Here is a 7,070-nt window from a genome sequence, read left to right on the forward strand (position 1 = left end):
GATGCCCCACAGTGTGCTGTGGCTCTTAAAATGCCATTTGAGGGTTCTCATCTCTACGGAGTCAGTCTGGAAGATAGCCTGCATCGGAATTTAAGGAAAGTAAGCACTAGTCTTATTTCCAGCGTCATTCTTCAAAGGAGGTGTCTTCTTGTTCTTCAAAGTTTAAATCCTCATTTCGGCACCCCTCATGACGACAGCAGAATTAAGATTAGCCAACCAGGTTTGAGCCCTGACCTTCCTTCAGATCCTTTAAGAAGGGTAAGCCGGTTCCGAACCCTAAAGATCAGCGCTCCTGATTACGCCAAGGTGGAGGCCTCTGTGTTATGGGTCGGTGGCAGAATTTAACGATTTGCTTCTCAGTGGCACCTCCTGACCTCGGATCAGTGGGTTCTCCAGGTGATAAGCAGAGGTTATCCGATAGACTTCGAGTCTCCTCCAGTGTCTATGGGGACCATTCATACTCTGCTGCCTCGAAACCCAGACAAGATGAAGGCGTTGATGGAGGGGATTTCATTGCTTCAGGAGAAGGGTGCTAACATTCCTGTCTTCTAGGAGGAGTGGGGTCAAGAAGTCTATTCTATTGTGTTCCTGGTTCCAAAGGTGTCGGGGATTTCCGCCTGGTCATCAATCTGAAGAGCCTCAACTCTTTCATTCAGGACAAAATTCAAGATGGAAACCCTTCAAAGAATTATCCCTTTCATTCCACTCTACCACGTTCTGATAACATTGGATCTTATGGATGCCTACCTACACAGCCCCATTGCGGCGCAACATCACCCATTTCTGAGATTTGCAGTGGGGAACCGCCATTGGCAGTTCATAGTTCTCTCTTTTGGCCTGAAATCTGCTCCAAGAGTCTTCACCAAAATGATGGCTCCAGTGGTTGCCCAGCTTAATCTTCTGGAGATCCCAGTTTTTTCCTACGACGACTGACTCCCCCATGCTCCAAGTATGGACCAGATCAGTAACTTCTGGGATCAAACGAGGATGGTTCTTTCCAGTCTGGGCCTTCTTCTCAATCTTCTGAAGTGCCAGTTGATCCCTTCGAAGCATCTCCCCTTCATAGGTGCACATTTCAGGGCAGATTTGGGGAGGGTTTTCCTACCGAGAAATGGATCCTGCTTTTACAATCTGCAGTCCAGGATTTGCTCTCTGAGGTTCAGGCTCCGGTGAGACTTTGGTTGGAGGTTCAGGGATACCTGGCAGCCATGGTTCATACAGTTCAATGGGCAAGGCTTCATCCCCGCCCTCTTCTGTGGCATTTGAACAGGAATTGGTCAGCAGCACATCATTCCTTGGACCAATTGATTCCTCTGTCTCAGGCGGTCCGGCACTGTCTTCTTTGGTGGTTAGGTATAGGGAATCACTCAAAAGGGGTCCAGATTAATCTGGATCCCCCTATGGTCTTGACTACAGATGACAGCAAGTTGGGCTGGGGTGCTACGCTTCTGGACAGGTCCTGCCAATTCAAGTGGTCCATTCAGAAACAGCGCATGTCTTCGAATTGGAGGGAATGAATGGCGCTCTTCAGAGCACTAAAATGTTTGTCTCCATCTGTGTCAGAAGAATGTGATAATAAAGGCTGCCAACACAGTGGCAGTCTCCTATATCAATCATCATGGAGGCACAAGTTTAGAATCCCTCAATACAATTGTGACACAGCTCGGCTCTTGGACAGAGACCAACTTGTTGCCCCTATAATCAGTCCAAATTAGGGGTTTAGACAATGTGGAGGCCGACATCCTCAGAAGAAAATTCCCAACTTCACAGGAGCTGACCCTATCAGAACAATATTTTGGGAGATATGCAAGCAGTTCAGCCAGCCCTATCTGGATCTCTTTGGCACCAAGGACAATGCTCAACTGCAAAGGTTTTGCTCCAGGTTTCCAGAGCAAGAGACTTGGTATGTGGACACATTGGGGATCGAATCGCTTGCACATCTTCTCTATGCGGTCCCTCCCTTTCCATTAATTTAGGGGGTTCTCTCCAAGTTTCAGCAGGAGAGAGGGAACTTGATACTGGTGGTCCCTTATGGCCACGGAGGTCCTGGTTTCAGCTTTTGCAGTCCCTGGCTCTTCGTCCTTTTTGGGTGCTGCTGAAATCCACGTCTCCCCTCAGGCCTTCGGCCCTTACCTTCCGGTTCCAACTCACTCTGTCGGTTTGGAGGGTGCGAAGTTCAGTCTCCTAGCAAAGGGCCTTTCTCCTACCTTATTGGAGGTAATTCAACACTCTAGGAGGCCTTCCACTTTGAAATCCTATTCAAAGCAATGGAAGTCTTTTGACACTTGGTGCCCAGGTCATAATTTGTCTGTACCCACCTCTAGTTTGCAGTTTCTTCAAGATGGGTTTCATTTGAATCTTTCCCTTTCCACTTTAAGAACTCAATGGTTTGTGATAAAGGCTTTTAGGGACTTTTCTGAACCTTCTTCTGTGGTACAATCTCTGATTTCTAGACCTTTCAGGAGTTTTTCTGTGGTGAAGCCATCGAGAACTCCTCTTTCTTCTGCTTGGGAACTTCCTGCTCTCCTACGGGCTTTACAGTTCCATCCCTTTGAACCACTAGATACGGTAGACTTGAAGTTTCTCTCCTATAAAGTTCTTTTTCTGGTGGCAATCACATCGGCAAGGAGAATTGGGGGGTGCAGAGTTTGAAATGCTGTCCTCCTTTTGTTTGGTTTCTGGGTGATGGTGTTGTTTTGAAACCTGATCATGCTTTTATTCCCAAATTTAACTCAATTTTTCATAGGTCCCAGGACATTATTCTCCCTTCTTTCTTCCCTTTTCCCTCCTCCCCAAAGGAACATTTGTTCTCCAGTATTGTATCTTTCATAGCTTCACATGCTTGAATCTTCCCCGTTATCATGGTGGGAGTCCCACGGTAACAGTAAAAACAGCAATATTAAAGCTAAACATTCAATTGCCATAGAAATTCAATAGCCTCTATCAACCTATTATCATTGTCTTAAAACATCCAAACTTCAGCCAATCAGAGCATAGACCATAGAGTCTCCATTCCATGCAGGTCCACCATACCTCAGATTTCTTACTGCATGTCGTATGTTAGGGAGTCTCCAAGAGCTCTGCTCAGTCACGGTGTTTCTACTGTTGCTCTTTCGAACTTCAAGCTTGCAGTTCATCTCTGTGCTTCTCTTCGTCTGAGGTCCAGTCCTGAAGTGTGAGAACCTCTTTTTTCATCATCATGTCTGAGTCTAAAAAAGTGTTATTTAGGTCCTGCAAGATTTGTGGAAAGTCCAGACTATATTCTGAGGACCCACATAAAGAGTGCCTTTACTGCCTGTATCCTGACCACAAGCCCAGAGAGTGCAAGTACTGTCATACTTTTTCCACTAAAACCCTCAATGGCAGTAAGGGTAGGCTTCTTCACTGGCTGCAAAGAAAGAAGGATGCTAAGGACTCTGACTCTGAAGGTGTGAAGAAGCCCCATACCTCCTCCAAGAAAAGAAAGGAAGAAGTGTCTTCCTCTTCGCATAGAGATCCGAAAAAATCTAGATCTCAGAGTAGAGGCCTGAAGAAAAGAGGGTTAAAAAAGGCCAGCCTGGTCCCTCTTCCTCACACCTAAGAGCTGGCTCTGCTCTACCGTCAGCGCCTCATACTCCCTTCAGGGATACTTCATCTGTGAAAATCCGCTCGTCGACCACTCCGTCAACAAAGAAATCGCAGTTGACCGCCTCCGTATCCAGATTCAGGTGTTCCGTCGACAGTCTTGTCAACAACTTCGACTACGTCGACGGTCAAGATGGCGGCGGCGACTACCTAGTCAAAGACAGATGTGGTGGTGTCACCGTTGTATATATGGAACTGAGAGAGACCCCTTGGAAAGCTCAAGGGAATGGAGTACTCTTTACACGTATAAATAACCGTCCCTTTGCTAGACCAACATTAAATGATCCTATATCACAATGTCTCAAAATTCAATTAGTCGTTAGCACATTAAAATCTTTTTGCATTTATTGTATCAAAAAAGAACATACATCCTATCACAATAAAAACATATCTCTATAGAGACCTACAATATAGACTCATTACAAACAATTCAACATAAATAATGACAAATAGTTATGAACCAGCATAACCAAGAAAACAACATAAAAGATACTGCACTTTGTCATAGGTTACACATCAAATTAGACCATCAATCTAGACAGCACAGTTTGTGATATATCAACCACACTTCTATCTACAAATCTGTGGCGATCCCTCTGATTGTGTTCTCAAATGCGTCGACGGGTTTCGATGGATTTTCTTTGTATTACCATCTTTCTCAAGACAATTAATAGGCGTTTTCTCAATTGTAATTTCTGTGTATTCAATCCTGGATATATAGTTGTATCCACAATCTCTACCTTGTTCGGTGCTTCTTTATGTTATCCCAAGTTTTTCTAGTGTCGCTATTATTTGACAATATTCAAGGTATTTGCATGTCCTTGCAGTATTTATACTCCTGCGGCCCCCTTGTATGGACGTGATTGGCTCTGTTTTCCAATTGTCAGAGGGAAATGGAGGTCTGTAAAAATCCTCCCTTCTTATCTCGCCACCTTTCAGCGTGTGGTGCGTGGCATCTACGCGGAAGTGCTCTACGGGTTGCTGAAAAAGATCATAAAAAGTCAACCCATCAGGATGATGTTGCACCAGAAGATTTTGCTTCTCATGGTTGCTGGGGATTATATGTCCTCCCTCGATCCTCTGGATGCGTATTCCCATACATCCGAAGCACCAATGTTTTCTCAGATTTGAGGTGGCAGGGTGCCACTACCAATTCAAAGTGCTGCCCTTCGGGTTAAAGTCTGCCCCAAGAGTCTTCCCCAAGTGCTTGGCGCCAGTGGCGGCATTTCTCTGACGATCCGGTCACCTGGTTTCCCTTACCTAGATGACTGGTTTGTCAAGGCTCCATCCTTCCAAGCTGCCAGAAGATCTACAGAAGCCTGTGTTCGGCTCTTTCGCTCACTAGGTCTCAAACTCAATGGGGAAAAGTCCTCTCTCATTCTTTCAAGATCGCTGGTGTTACTAGGAGCAACTCTAGATACCACTGTTTCAAAAGCCTTCCCCACAAGAGAAAGGATCTTGCGCCTCCAGAGGGCAGTGAAGTACCTATCCGCAAAAAAGTGTGTTTCAGTAAGGACATACAAATCAATGCTAGGGATGATGTCATCCTCCTGATCACACATTGTCTTCTACGGATGAGACCTCCAGGAACAGCTCGATGCCCAATGGACTCAATCTCGGGGCTCCTTCGACAACATTGTTTTAATCACACCAGAAATTACCTCAGTGATTTCCTGGTGGGCAGTCAGAGACAACCTTTCTCAAGGTCTATCCTTTCTTATGACAAAACCGAAGTTGGTAATGAAGTTGGATGCTTCCATGGACGGGTGGGGGTTTACAGCGAGTGGTCAGCTCAGGAAGCGCAATGTCACATAAATCTATTGGAACTAAAAGCAGTTTATCTCGGCCTCTAGGCTTTCCTGCCAAGTATCAGGAAATCGTCGATCCTCGTTTGAACGTTCTGTCTGCGGAAACAAGGTGGGACAAGATCTCATGCCCTCTCGGTCCTGGCTCAGTGAATCTGGGGATGGCTAATAGCCCATGAGATATCACTGCAGTTCAGCATGTACCAGGAGTCCAAAATGAATGGGCCAACTCCCTCAGCAGAGACACCAAACAGTGTCACAAGTGGGGGCTAAACGAGGATTATCTGCAAAGGGTTTTTCGCTGTTGGGGGTTTCCAACCCTAGATGTGGTTGCAGTTCTATGCCAGCAGATTTCCTCAGCCAAGCTCCCTAGGAAACGCCTTCCGTTTCTCTTGGGAGAAAACATTTACTTATGCATTCCATCTGTTTCCTCTCATTCCAAAGGTTCTGAAAAGATCAAACAGGAGCCCTGCAGCATCATCCTTATTGCCCCGGCGTGAGCGCGGCAGTACTGGTACACAGAGCTGTATGACCTATCAGTGTCCTCTCCAATCCCGTTCCAGCCAAAGGAGAGTCTCCTTTCCATGAACCAGGGCCAAGTCATTCAGCCACAAATTCACAAGCTTCACTTGTCAGCTTTGCTCCTCATCACACGGAATTCGGAGCGTTAGCAATTTCTGAAAAAATGCCGAACAATACAGCAGAAAGCCCGAGCTTCTTCTACTCTCAAGTGCTACGTGGCCAAATGGAAAGGGTTTTGGTCATGGTGTGTAGAGCACTCTTGTGATCCTCTCTCAACGCCTCCTGAAGACGTTTTGCCCTATCTATTGTCTCTCACCCAGTCTGGCCTGGCACATACGCCCATTAGGGTACACTTGACGGCAATATCCAGATACAGACAAAGTTCTGGTCACTTGTCCTTGTGGTGAAACAGGCTGGTGAAGGAGTTTATGAAGGGTCTCTTCAGGGCCTAACCACCGATAAGACCTCCACCAGTACTATGGCAACTAAACCATGTCCTGTCACATCTTATGAGGTCTCCCTTTGAACCAATACACAAATGTGATTTCAAATTCCTTTAATGGAAAGTTGCTTTCCTGTCGACCATCACGTCGGCTAGACGCATTAGCGAAATCCATGCCTTTACTGCAACAGAGCCTTACCTACCATTTCATCAGGACAGAGTAATTCTTTGTACCAATCCTTCTTTTATTCCTAACACAGCTTCCACATTTCATCTAAATAAACCAGTGATTCTGCCCTCCTTTTTTCTTGCTCCATCTTCGTCGGCTGAAAAAGCCCTCCATTCACTGGACATTGACCGCTGTTTAAAGTTCTACTTGCAAAGGACTCAGTTTTTCTGAAAATCTACTCAGTTGCGCATTGCCTTCTCTACCCCCAAGAAGGGTCAGGCTTTGACGCTGGCATCGATTTCTCACTGGGTCTCATAGACTATACTCTTCTGGTATGAGAGGGCTGGCTGACCTCTAGCTGCCAAGGTCACAGCTCATTCCATGCGCAAGGAGGCAGCTTCCGCTGCCCTGTTTGCCGAAGTGTCCTTACGCGACATCTGCAGGGCGGCGACATGGACGAACGTCCATACCTTCACAAAGCATTACTGCCTGGACTTATGGCAGAAGG

The sequence above is a fragment of the Triturus cristatus genome, chromosome 7 (assembly GCF_964204655.1).
Source record: "Triturus cristatus chromosome 7, aTriCri1.1, whole genome shotgun sequence".
In the NCBI taxonomy this organism is placed as follows: Eukaryota; Metazoa; Chordata; class Amphibia; order Caudata; family Salamandridae; genus Triturus; species Triturus cristatus.